General features: G+C 44.1%; 1 protein-coding gene across 4 annotated transcripts in view; it reads right to left on the minus strand.

Moving 5' to 3' along the window:
• Positions 1 to 13,841, minus strand: part of NFATC3 (nuclear factor of activated T cells 3) — an 81,710-nt gene that overhangs the window by 30,558 nt on the left and 37,311 nt on the right. The gene's annotated exons all lie outside the window — the stretch shown is intronic.

Below are 13,841 nucleotides of genomic sequence, written 5' to 3' on the forward strand. Positions count from 1 at the left end.
TGACATTGCTTTTAATCAAACCCAAATTCTCAATTTTACCAAGATACACCTAGTTTCTAGAAATACTAAAATATTTTAGTTTTTCTACTATGGAATGCAATAGTGAGTTTTATTAAACTTAAGAGGTGTTGTGAATGCAAATATATCATGTTAGGAAAAACAAAATTTAATTAATCGCTAGACAGTCAAGTACAGTTTATTTTTGGCAAAGAAAATATTTTAAAAACCAAGATTTGGTAAGTTATATTTAAGAAAAGGAAAGATGCATGAATTAAGACATAAAAGCACCTGTTGCTTGAGCTAACAGTAGTACTTCAAGGCACAAAACACATTGAAACATCAGGGAAAAAACGAACAAACTCTAAAAGAAAAAGCTAGTTTTACAATAGTACATTGGTAACATATGACCCAGAAAATTTAAGGAAACTAATTTAACCAACAGTAACATGTAAGTTTCCTTTAGCCGCTGCAATTTTAAATCTGAAGTGTATAAAATAGGTCTTATAAATCCATGAAGCTTCCTTCACCTTCTTGCCATTGGCAGATTGATGCACACTGCAAGTTATATAATTTCTTAAAAGCAGTAGAGCAAATTTACATTTCATCAACTTCAACATCAACCTATGTTTAAACTGGAGGGCAGGCCAGACAACAGTCATTCTTTAAATGTGGTTTTGTCATGTCAATATTTTTGTCTCTAGGGAGAGTTATTTGGTCACACAACAATATTATCCAAGCTCTTTACGAACTAACACTTCAAACCCAAACAAAACCAATTTAACCTATTTACAAGAGTAATTTAACACCAGTAGTCAGCAGTACAAAAACCCAAAGCACACTCACTCCCAGAAATCAGAGCATCGCTGTAGATTCCTTGTATCTTGATGCAGTAAGTTTTATGTACACCAAATGAATGTTTTAACATTCAAGTTACAGGTATGGCAGCACCTACCAGTCTGGTCATCTATATTAGAAATTTCTCAGTCAAGAACTGAAATTTGGTTTCTGATGGAAGGCTGGAACTTTAAAGAGCCATTCTCAAAGCTTTCAGCCTTACGTGAATGCTTCTGTCCAAGATGTAATACTCTACTTCACCCATCTAGATATAACAGCATTGTTGTATTTCCTTTCCATTATTTTTGGTTTGTGTTCTTCCCATTTGCCTGATGAGGTTAAATGTGATCAAGAAGCAGAACAGCAAAGCTCTAGACCACTTAAGACAAACAAAACTGAGCTTACTCAGATAAACCCAGCACAACAACAACTGAGGCTTGTCCTTCACCAAGAAGGACACATACACACACAATCTAAAATAATTCCTGAATCATTCTGCAGACAAAAATCTCAGACAAGCTAGAGCATATAACTGTTATTGAGCAACAACATGCATATCTTGAGCAGCTGACACAAAAGCTTGATAGAATGAATACATTATTTGGATTATGAGATTGCTGTCAGAAAATGCCAACTCTACCTTTTTTTTTTTTTTTTTCAGTGAATGGAGACGAAAGAAAGGAAACAGTTCTGAATTACTGCTTCTGTTGCTTTTCTGGGCTGGGAGATCTCAAGATAATTACTGCACTAAGGAGACTGTGCTGCTTCTCATGCTCATAGTCAAAGAATTCTGAAGTCTGCTGTCCTCAAATCTCCTTGTACCTTTCTTGGGAGAGGTACATCTCCCAGCTGTAGTGCATTTAAGAGGCCGGTCCAGTTCAACTTTTACCACAAAACGTAACTACATTTGTACTGCATTGTACATAGTCAACAAACAGGGTTGCACTAGAGCAGACTGGTTTCTGCCCTTAAAGTCAAGGGATTCTCATCAGTCTCCCCACCTGATTCCAGCTAACATCAAGAAGTCATGCGTGCACAGTCAAGCAGAACAAACTGACTTCATAACATTAAATCAAAAAGTCGCATCTCCTCACGGGCTTCACAATCCTTACCCCTTCAGACCCCAATTATAATGAAGGAAAAAATATCTGCCACAAAAATCCAAGCATCTTTAAAAATCATGGCAGGTTTTATCAAATAGAATGTCCTGTCTTATAACTGACATATTTCCAATTCATTTCTTACATGGTCTCACTTTTCGAATTTATATATGTATGTCTATTATTTGCAGGCTTTTGTTCTGTCAAATATATAAAATGTTTTTGTTCTCCCTGGAGTTCTCAGTACAAACAGAGCTAAATCCAGAAAAAAAAACACCAAAAAACAAGCCAAACCAACCAACCAACCCACCCAAAAAAAAAACCAAAAAACACACAAACCCACAAAACACACCTCAGCCACTGAGTAGACACAGTCTGGACTACCAGAGCTGCTTCTCATGTAAAGAAATGTGATATTCAAGCATTTATAAATGTTACAGCAGAAAAAAAGAACCTCCCATGACAGTGTACTGACAGGTTTCTCCCCCTTCATCTGTCACAAGTCACCTGTAAAATACAGGAACACAACTGAACCACAATGAACTTTACTCTTAGCTATTGTCGCGTTGATAGTGGAGCATAACAGGGACATCAATTATGTACATAAACACATAAGTTCCTTTCTATACTTGATGCAGGACTCCAGCATCTTTCAAGGAGATTTCTTTTTATTACCAAATACATATTTTCTAGGAGTCTGAATTATTTTACGAGTGTAAAGAAAATTAAGGACATGGCTTAGTTTAGCATTTACAGCACCCATCTTGTCCCAGGTTCTCAACACCGGGACTCCACCATCCATTGTCCTCAAAGTTAAATCTTAACACAATGGAATACAGCCTAAACATGACATTCGTTAAATGTGTTCACTCTCATACTGGGAATTACATAAATTATAAGCCAGACCTATACAAAAATTTGAGTAACTTCCAAATGGGGTCACTGTGACAAAGCTAATTGCCAATTAAAGCTATCTCCCCCTTCCTTAACAATCAAGTGTATGTATTTCTATACTAGTGATCCCAGAGAAGAAAGCAGGGGTGGGGTGGGGGAAGGGTGGGCAGGGAGGAATACTCTTAGAACTAAGCTTGTCTATCTACAGTCAGTGGAGAAACAGTCCTCTACAGAAGCTACACAGAGCAGGAACTTAATTTAGTGTAGCAAAATATGCCCCCCGCCAGCAGTTGCAGTGATATTGCCTATAAGACTATGGCCATATGCTACATTTGAGTTGCTCAAAGACATGTCTAACACTAGTTTTGCTTCCATGATTCTTGAGCAAAGTTCACCTTCTATGCTTGCCCAGATAGACTATTAAGGAAGACAAAGAGGGCCTGCAAAGCATGTTGGAGGAAAGTGGGGGAAAGTCTGCCAAACCCGCCTACCCCAGCAACAGATTAGCTATCTCTATAGGTTATCAAGTGCATTTTCTGTACGATGGCCTTGTGATACAAGCTTGTGCGCTCTTTCACAGCCTTGCATTGCTATGGTACATTAGCTATACCAAAGGAGAAATTTGAAACTGTGTTACCACAGCTTCAGAAGAAATAACAAAACCCTCACAATGAGACCCCACACAGTAGTACCACCTTTAGTCACCTTCCTTCTGGTTTATATATTAAATTAAATGAAAACAAACAAGAAATCCAGTGCTCCAAGGAAGCTACAAGGAAAAATGATAATGCAACACAAGATACTTTTATAGTAATTTAGAAGAAACCTATGCATTTTATAATAAAGAAACTTATAAATAAGAGTTCTCCTAATTAAAAACAATCTGTAATAATATCAGGACACAACCCTGAAAATCTCATACATACTTAAAAGCGATGCTAGTGTAAACCAGTCTCAAACTAAACAGGTCAACAAGGCTGCCCCCCCGAATTATGTCAATTGGATGCTTACACTATAGCGCTGCCTCAAAAGGAATTGCTGTCAAGGATCTGCAACAAAGTCCTGTTAAAGGTATAGGAATATTGTTATATCTGATTAGGCAGAGTAGTAACATATTGGCAAGGTAGCAGAGACTTCATAAATTTATAATTTGCATTACAGGTTATTTATTGCATTTTTTTTTTTTCAAGGCTTAAAATAAAGAGAACAGTGTAAAAGAAGAACTATGTAAAGCCATAAATATAGCCAATGTGTGCAAGTAAGCATTGCAAGTAAGCAAGCTGAGGAGTGGGGAAGAAAAGCATAACCCCATCTCCCATATTAGTGTAATTCAGGGCCTGATTACAGTAATGGGAGTGTGCTGGTTTTGGCTGAGAAGGGGTTAATTCTCCTCACTGTGGGGGTCAGCTACCTTTCCAGCTTCCCGCGCTCTGCCGCGTGGCGGGGGGGGGCTGGGAGGGGCAGGGCCATGGTGGGGGCGGCTGACCCCGACTGGCCAATGGCAGGTTCATTCCATACCATGTGACACCATGACCAATATATTGAGGTGGGGGCAGTTGCAGGGAGCACGGAGGCGGCGCGGCGTCGGGTCAGCGGGCGGCGCGCGGCTGCGGCGCGGGCAGTTTGTTCCGGCGGTTCGTTCCCCCTCTCCCCTCCCTTCCCCCCACCCCCCCCCCCCGGGGCTTTGCGCCTCTCGTTGTTCTCCTTTACATTGCATTTCTACTGTTGTTTTCTTTTAATTCTCGTTGTTCCCCTTTACATTGCATTTCTACTGTTGTTTTCTTTTAATTTTAATTATTAAACTGTTCTTATCCCAACCCACGAGCGTTACCCTCCTGATTCTCTCCCCCATCTACCGGTGGGGAGTGAGCGAGCGACTGTGTGGGGCTGAGCTGCCGCTAAACCACGACAGTCTTTTTGGCGCCCAACGTGGGGCTCAAGGGTTGGAGATAACAACAGCTGCTGGTCACAGCACCATGTTGTCCTTTTTGCAGTTGGTGTTACAGATTGGTGTTGGTTTGTTGAGTCTGCTGTGTTCTGCTGTGATTAGTAATGTTTTGCCTACAAGATTTGTTATACAAACACTCGTTTTCAGCTTTATCTGGTATTTGGGGTTTTTGCTGAAACCGTTACTGTACTTTGGATACCACCTTGTTGAGGCAATTAGCAATTATACCTCCTCCTCTGAGAGATTTTATATGGAGGAAATACAGAATAATACCTTTGCAACTTTGTTCTATGATGTCTGTGCCTTTGTTACAACAACGTCTTTGTATCTTGAACATCCTTGGGTGGTTAAGGTGCACTTATTGTTAGTTTTTGGGCAGGTTGTTTTGGTTTTGACTAAGCAACTTAAGAATATCACCCAGAAATCTGCCCCGAGGCTTGATAGTTATGAGTGGCAGGGCATGTGGGATAGCATGGGCAAATACCTAGGGCAGTGGGCACCCCCAGTGTTTTGGAGTTTCACCCCCGAACAAGTGCAGAATCCTAAAAAACTAGTAGAATATTTGGAGAAAGTATGTTGTTACGCTGGGAACTCCAGAGAGACACAGATAACTGCAACATGCTGGGGTCTGGCCCATGCATACCGAGCCCTGCTCAACAGCATTCAATGCCCCCAGGGGGAAGAGAATGTCTCTGGATTGAAATGCAAAGTGACTGGCACTGTAGACAATCCAGCCCGGACGACAGGCACTGCAGCCACTCAAACCCCCACAACAAGTACCGGAGCTAGCTCAGAAAATAAACCCGTACCAGTATCAGTTGCCCCCATACACAAGACAAAATATTGGAAGCGGACATCAACTCGTTTAGAACGGGATGATGAAGAACCAGGGCCATCGCGGGGAGAGGAGGGAGAAGTAATAAATGAAATAGAGACCACCCGATCCCTGTCCTTAAGCGAGTTGCGAGATATGCGAAAAGATTATAGCCGTCGTTCAGGTGAGCACATTGTCACCTGGCTGCTCCGATGCTGGGATAATGGGGCCAGTAGCCTGGAACTAGAGGGAAAAGAAGCCAAACAATTGGGATCCCTTTCTGGGGAAGGGGGCGTTGACAAAGCAATAGGAAAAAAGCCACAAGCCCTCAGCCTCTGGAGGCGACTCCTGTCTGGAGTGAAGGAAAGGTATCCCTTTAAAGAAGATGTTACATATCGCCCAGGAAAATGGACAACTATGGAGAAAGGCATCCAGTATCTAAGGGAATTAGCTGTGTTTGAGGTGATTTATGGTGACCTGGATGATCAACGGTCATCCAAAGATCCAGATGAAGCCGAGTGCACACGACCCATGTGGCGGAAGTTTGTACGGAGCGCACCATCTTCGCATGCAAACTCATTGGCAGTGATGTCCTGGAAAGATGACGAGACACCAACGGTGGCAGAGGTGATAGATAGACTCCGAGATTACGACACAAATATCTCTTCCTCGCTTGTCTCTGCTGTGGAGAAACTATCCCAAGAGGTCCAGCAACTCAAAGAAGATCTGTCCTACTCCCCACCTCGACAGAGCAGTGTCTCAGCTGTTAGGAATAAGCGTCCTTTGGCTCAAAGAAGGGGATACACACCACGGGCCACCCTATGGTTCTACCTGCGTGACCACGGAGAGGACATGATGAGGTGGGATGGCAAGCCTACCTCGACCCTACAGGCACGAGTGCATGAACTGCAAGGAAGAACAGTCACTCAGGGGGGCTCTTCCAGGAAAGCTGCTGCTCCAATTTCCAGTGAACAAGTCCCCAGACAGAGGAGTAGAAGTGCAGATTTTATTTCTAAGTGTAATAGAGGGACTCCTGATTCACATTTGCAGGAAGTGAGTTGTGACTGCCATGATCAGGACTAGAGGGGCCCTGCCTCCAGCCGGGTGGAGGAAAGGGATAACCGGGCTTACTGGACTGTGTGGATCCGATGGCCTGGCACGTCCGACCCACAGGAGTATAAAGCTTTAGTGGACACCGGCGCACAGTGCACCTTAATGCCATCGAACTATATAGGGGCAGAACCCATCAGCATTGCTGGAGTGACAGGGGGATCCCAAGAGCTAACTGTATTGGAGGCCGAAGTGAGCCTAACTGGCAATGAGTGGCAGAAGCACCCCATTGTGACTGGCCCAGAGGCTCCGTGCATCCTTGGCATAGACTACCTCAGGAAAGGGTATTTCAAGGACCCAAAAGGTTACAAGTGGGCTTTTGGTGTAGCTGCCTTGGAGACGGAGGAAACTGAACAGCTGTCTACCTTGCCCGGTCTCTCAAAGGACCCTTCTGTGGTGGGGTTGCTGAAGGTCAAAGAACAACAGGTGCCAGTCGCCACCACAACAGTGCACCGGCGGCAATATCGCACCAACAGAGACTCTCTGATCCCCATCCATAAACTCATTCACCAACTGAGGAGCCAAGGAGTCATCAGTAAGACCCACTCACCCTTTAACAGTCCCATATGGCCAGTCCGGAAGTCTAATGGAGAGTGGAGACTAACAGTAGACTATCGTGGCCTGAATGAAGTCACTCCACCGTTGAGTGCTGCCGTGCCAGACATGCTAGAACTTCAATACGAACTGGAGTCAAAGGCGGCCAAGTGGTATGCCACAATTGATATTGCTAATGCATTCTTCTCAATCCCTCTGGCAGCAGAGTGCAGGCCACAGTTTGCTTTCACATGGAGGGGCGTCCAGTATACCTGGAATCGACTGCCCCAGGGGTGGAAACACAGTCCTACCATTTGCCATGGACTGATTCAGACTGTACTGGAACAGGGAGAAGCTCCAGAACACCTTCAGTACATTGATGACATCATTGTGTGGGGCAGCACAGCGGAAGAAGTTTTTGAGAAAGGAGAGAAAATAGTCCAAATCCTTCTGAAAGCTGGTTTTGCCATAAAACAAAGTAAGGTGAAGGGACCTGCACGAGAAATCCAGTTCTTAGGAATCAAATGGCAAGATGGTCGTCGTCATATTCCAATGGATGTGATCAACAAAATAGCAGCCATGTCTCCACCAACTAGCAAAAAGGAAACACAAGCTTTCTTGGGCGTTGTGGGTTTTTGGAGAATGCATATTCCAAATTACAGTCTGATTGTAAGCCCTCTCTATCAAGTGACCCGGAAAAAGAATGATTTCAAATGGGGCCCTGAGCAACGACAAGCCTTTGAACAGATTAAACGAGAAATAGTCCATGCAGTAGCTCTTGGGCCAGTCCGGGCAGGACAAGATGTAAAAAATGTGCTCTACACTGCAGCCGGGGAGAATGGCCCTACCTGGAGCCTCTGGCAGAAAGCACCAGGGGAGACCCGGGGTCGACCCCTAGGGTTTTGGAGTCGGGGATACAGAGGGTCCGAAGCCCGCTATACTCCAACTGAAAAAGAGATATTGGCAGCATATGAAGGGGTTCGAGCTGCTTCAGAAGTGGTTGGTACTGAAGCACAGTTGCTCCTGGCACCCCGACTGCCAGTGCTGGGCTGGATGTTCAAAGGAAACATCCCCTCTACACACCATGCAACTGATGCTACGTGGAGTAAATGGGTTGCACTGATTACCCAGCGGGCTCGAGTAGGAAACCCCAGTCGCCCAGGAATCTTGGAAGTGATTATGGACTGGCCAGAAGGCAAAGATTTTGGATTATCACCAGAGGAGGAGGTGACACGTGCTGAAGAAGCCCCACTGTATAACCAACTGCCAGAAAATGAGAAGCAATACGCCCTGTTCACTGATGGGTCCTGTCGCCTTGTGGGAAAGCACCGGAGATGGAAGGCTGCTGTATGGAGTCCTACACGACAAGTAGCAGAAACTGCTGAAGGAGAAGGTGAATCGAGCCAGTTTGCAGAGGTAAAGGCCATCCAGCTGGCCTTAGACATCGCTGAACGGGAAAAGTGGCCAGTGCTCTATCTCTATACTGACTCCTGGATGGTGGCAAATGCCTTGTGGGGCTGGCTGCAGCAATGGAAGCAAAGCAACTGGCAGCGCAGAGGCAAACCCATCTGGGCTGCCGCACTGTGGCAAGATATTGCTGCCCGGGTAGAGAACCTGGTTGTAAAGGTACGTCATGTGGATGCTCACGTTCCCAAGAGTCGGGCCACTGAAGAACATCGGAACAACCAGCAGGTAGATCAGGCTGCCAAGATTGAAGTGGCTGAGGTGGATCTGGACTGGCAGCATAAGGGTGAACTATTTCTAGCTCGGTGGGCCCATGACACCTCAGGTCATCAAGGGAGAGATGCAACATACAGGTGGGCTCGTGATCGAGGGGTGGACTTGACCATGGATATTATTGCACAGGTTATCCACGAATGTGACACATGCGCTGCAATCAAGCAAGCGAAGCGGGTAAAGCCTCTGTGGTATGGGGGACGATGGCTGAAATATAAATATGGGGAGGCCTGGCAAATTGACTATATCACACTCCCACAGACCCGCCAAGGCAAGCGCCATGTGCTTACAATGGTAGAAACAACGACTGGCTGGCTGGAAACATATCCTGTCCCCCACGCCACTGCCCGGAACACTATCCTGGGCCTTGAGAAACAAGTCCTGTGGCGACATGGCACCCCAGAGAGAATTGAGTCAGACAACGGGACTCATTTCCGAAATAGCCTCATAGACATCTGGGCCAAAGAGCATGGCATTGAGTGGGTGTATCACATCCCCTATCACGCACCAGCCTCTGGGAAAATTGAACGGTACAATGGACTGTTAAAAACTACACTGAGAGCAATGGGGGGTGGAACATTCAAGCACTGGGATACACATTTAGCAAAAGCCACGTGGTTAGTCAACACGAGGGGATCTGCCAACCGAGCTGGCCCTGCCCAGTCAGAATCCTTACGTACTGTGGAAGGGGATAGAGTCCCTGTAGTGCACACAAAAAGTATGCTGGGCAAAACAGTCTGGGTTCTTCCTGCCTCCGGCAAAGGCAAACCCATTCGTGGGATTGCTTTTGCTCGAGGACCTGGGTGCACTTGGTGGGTGATGCGGGAGGATGGAGAAATCCGATGTGTGCCTCAAGGGGATTTGATTTTGGGTGAAAACAGTCAATGAACTGAATGGCACAATGTGAACTGCTATATAATACTGTGTGTCACCTCTGTGTTGTACCAATGATACCAGAGTACGAGCCTCCCAACCTATGGAAGATCAACTATGAAACAAGCCGTGCAGCAGTGATGGAACGATGACTGACTCGGTATGCAGCGACCCAACGCCACACACCATCTCTCCCACCCGGAAAGACTGATACAACAGATGGAGCCCAGAGTCATGGACTGGATGAACTCAATGGACATTTTTAATGGACATTGTACAGGGAAGGTCCATGAACTAAGGGAATGATGTCTGTGTATTATGTTAAAGGATGGGAAGGGGAGGGGTGGTGGTTGGTATGGTTGTATTGCATCATATGGGACCTGGGCATGGTGTAAATGGTATGGAATAAGGGGTGGAGAATGTGCTGGTTTTGGCTGAGAAGGGGTTAATTCTCCTCACTGTGGGGGTCAGCTACCTTTCCAGCTTCCCGCGCTCTGCCGCGTGGCGGGGGGGGGCTGGGAGGGGCAGGGCCATGGTGGGGGCGGCTGACCCCGACTGGCCAATGGCAGGTTCATTCCATACCATGTGACACCATGACCAATATATTGAGGTGGGGGCAGTTGCAGGGAGCACGGAGGCGGCGCGGCGTCGGGTCAGCGGGCGGCGCGCGGCTGCGGCGCGGGCAGTTTGTTCCGGCGGTTCGTTCCCCCTCTCCCCTCCCTTCCCCCCACCCCCCCCCCCCGGGGCTTTGCGCCTCTCGTTGTTCTCCTTTACATTGCATTTCTACTGTTGTTTTCTTTTAATTCTCGTTGTTCCCCTTTACATTGCATTTCTACTGTTGTTTTCTTTTAATTTTAATTATTAAACTGTTCTTATCCCAACCCACGAGCGTTACCCTCCTGATTCTCTCCCCCATCTACCGGTGGGGAGTGAGCGAGCGACTGTGTGGGGCTGAGCTGCCGCTAAACCACGACAGGGAGCCACATGAAAAGGAAACTTATCATGGTCCTAAGCAAGCAACAAGCAGGTTGCACAGCGTCCTCATGTTTCCAACAGCTGTATTTACAGCAAAAAAGACAGTAAGCTTAATAGGCTATGGGTGCTAATGCAGCAGCCTTATGCACTAGCTAAAACCTTGAGGCAGCTGGGGACATCAAAAGCAACAGGTTGATACAAAAAAATCCCAACAATTGACAAAAAACCCAACCTTTATTACATAAACATGTGCTTTGGAATTAACATTTTCTCCTTCAGCCTTCTCTAGTAAGTGAGCTGACAACTTGAGGCATAACACGGATTCTGCCGGAGTTAAATTGAAAATTTACAGTGTCTGTAATCAAAGAGAAGAGTCTGGGGGGGCCAGTGAGCCAAGGGTAGGTACAAAATGATCCGATAGCTGGTGGAGAGGATGTCTAATTTCTATTACATAATCATTCAAGGCCATCAGTGAAACCACCACACTGTGCCTAGCACCACATAACTGAAGACAACCTAGGTCATACCGTTCCTGAGAACAAAGCACAATGATGGATTGCTTTGTTAATTCACCTGAAAGTACTCCTACCTTATTTAACTGCAGGTGCATTCAGCAGTTCACTGAAGAGTGTAGAAGTATTCTGAAGTTCATTATATGACTAATCCTGATGAGAGTAAGCCTGGGATCTCTCCCTACACAAAATCTTTTACACAGTAAGCAAAGCTGAACTTTCTGCCCACCCCGCTTAGTCCTAACTGGAGACTGAATTATCGCAGAATCTGAACTACTTTCCATCTCCTAGGAATGGTGTCACCTCTCCCCCAAAAGAAAGATATTTGGAGTGTGAATTGACATTACTGATGCAATATGTGTCTTGTGATTAATGAAAAAGACTTACTACCCCAAATCAACTTCAAATCAGGAAAAAATGACATATTTTGAAGTTTAAAATGCATTAATTTTAAATAAAGTTTTGTTCTCATTAAAAAAAAAAAAGTTTTTTGTTCTTCGTTTCATTGACAGTGGGGTGACACTGTCTTACTACCTCATCTGCTTTATGCACAATTCTGTATGTTGAACAGACCAAACATTTAAGTCAGTAAAAAGACATTGCTAATTGTTCTTCAATGAAAGTACCTACATAATTATCTTGAAAGAACAGATACTACGTTTTGTTCAAATACCTAGTGAAGCCATAGTATCTGTACTTTTAGTTCACCTTAGTAAATGATACACAATATATAAAAGTAAGAACACAGTGTCTCTATACAGACCACAGGTATTAAAATTATCAGCATTTTACAAAACTACTGGTACATGCTGCAGAATCACCACAACGAAGACGCGTTACAATAAATGGCTACAATATCAGCCTGCCCAAGATCCACTTGTAGGTAACTTACAGAAAGACCATAACTTAAAACTACTGGTTGAGCACTACGCATATTTTCAAGTATACCCTCCAGCATTTACTCTGTTAATGTACAATCCTAAAGCTGCACACTATGAAAAAAGTTACTAATTTTACTTCAAAAAACAGCTATACCGCTTTCCCAGGAGCAGCAAATAGTGTGCTGTAGACAACGAGTAAGTTACTGCGTGCTGTCACTACCAACCTCTGGAAACCCTCCTCTGTAACAGAATACTGATACACCACCCACCGCTTCGCAGAGGAAACTCAGCCAAGTTGTTTTTGTGTTTCTATATCGTTTCCATAGCAAAGGTCAGTGCATGCGTAAGTTAAACTAAAGCTGGAAGGCTAAAGACTGAAGGTCATTACAGGATAAGCCAGAAGAGCTTCACGCCAAAGCAGTTCCAGCCGTGTTACTATACAGCACACAGTAAACTCATGCATGCGTGTCAATACTTAGTTTACAATTTTTACTAAGTAACTACAAAGGCAGTAAGTTAAAGAGAGAATTTTTGGATCATCAAGAAGTTGTATTTTATATTACAAAAGCATTCAAACGTTCTTAATGCACATATGGAAAATCATTAAAAATGTGTAACACTAGAGACTAAATAGATAAGTTTGATCAGCACCATTTAAACTTGGAATTTTGTGGCTGCGGCGAGAACCTTTTCCTTGCTAAGGAAAGCAATTAGGTCACATCAAATAAGAGGCATCAACCTGGAAAGAAGAAGCTAGCATTTTTCCAGATTACATGCAGGTTATATTGGGGTCACTTCTGGCTCACATATCAGCTCCGTGCTCTGACCTAAAGGAAAGCTTGCAACAGTCAACAAGCTTGTGAGAAAACTTTTTTTTAGTCTCTAATATTTATTAGTTTTACCTCTGCTCCCCGCCCCCCCCCCCCCTTTTTTTAAATTACAGAAGGTCCTGTCTATGTTTTCTATTTATTGTTGCAGGCCAAGTATTACCAATCTCTATTCAAATGTAACTGATATTTATCCACAAGATATATTTTTCTCAGGTCTTAAGAAATCATACACCGCACAGTAAACAGGTACTTATCAGACAATACTAGTACACTTTGAAATAGTCTGTTTTTCTGAACCAAACCCCCCCTTTATTTACAAAAACCCCAATACTTAATTAGTGTCACTAAATCCAGAAGTGATGTCAGGGTTTCACATGCCTACTCTTTCAGACTAAGAGCTAGAGAAAAAAAAAAAAAAAAGGAAATAAACTGTGGGGGGGGGTATGTGTGGAGATTACAAAAATAATTTCATTAGCTAAGTTTTATGCTCAGCAACCACGCAATACTATGATACTAATTACATTCAGACAATGCCAAAACCCATCTGATTGTTTAAAAAATACAATTTCCCTGCAGAACTTTCTAGAATTTATGAGGAAATTGCCATGTTTAATCAAACCTTCACTGGGGTCTAATACTCATGTTTTATCTTTTATGTGCCTTTTCTTTGCTTGCTAATTGAAGATGAAGATTCTATCAACAATTTAGTGCTGCTTCGTCTTTGCACAATTAATTCACTGCTTATGGCATTACTGAATTGGTAAAGTAGGCTGATTAGAAAGAAAGCTTTTACATACAA

Source organism: Phalacrocorax carbo, chromosome 8 (genome assembly GCF_963921805.1).
Source record: "Phalacrocorax carbo chromosome 8, bPhaCar2.1, whole genome shotgun sequence".
Taxonomy (NCBI): domain Eukaryota; kingdom Metazoa; phylum Chordata; class Aves; order Suliformes; family Phalacrocoracidae; genus Phalacrocorax; species Phalacrocorax carbo.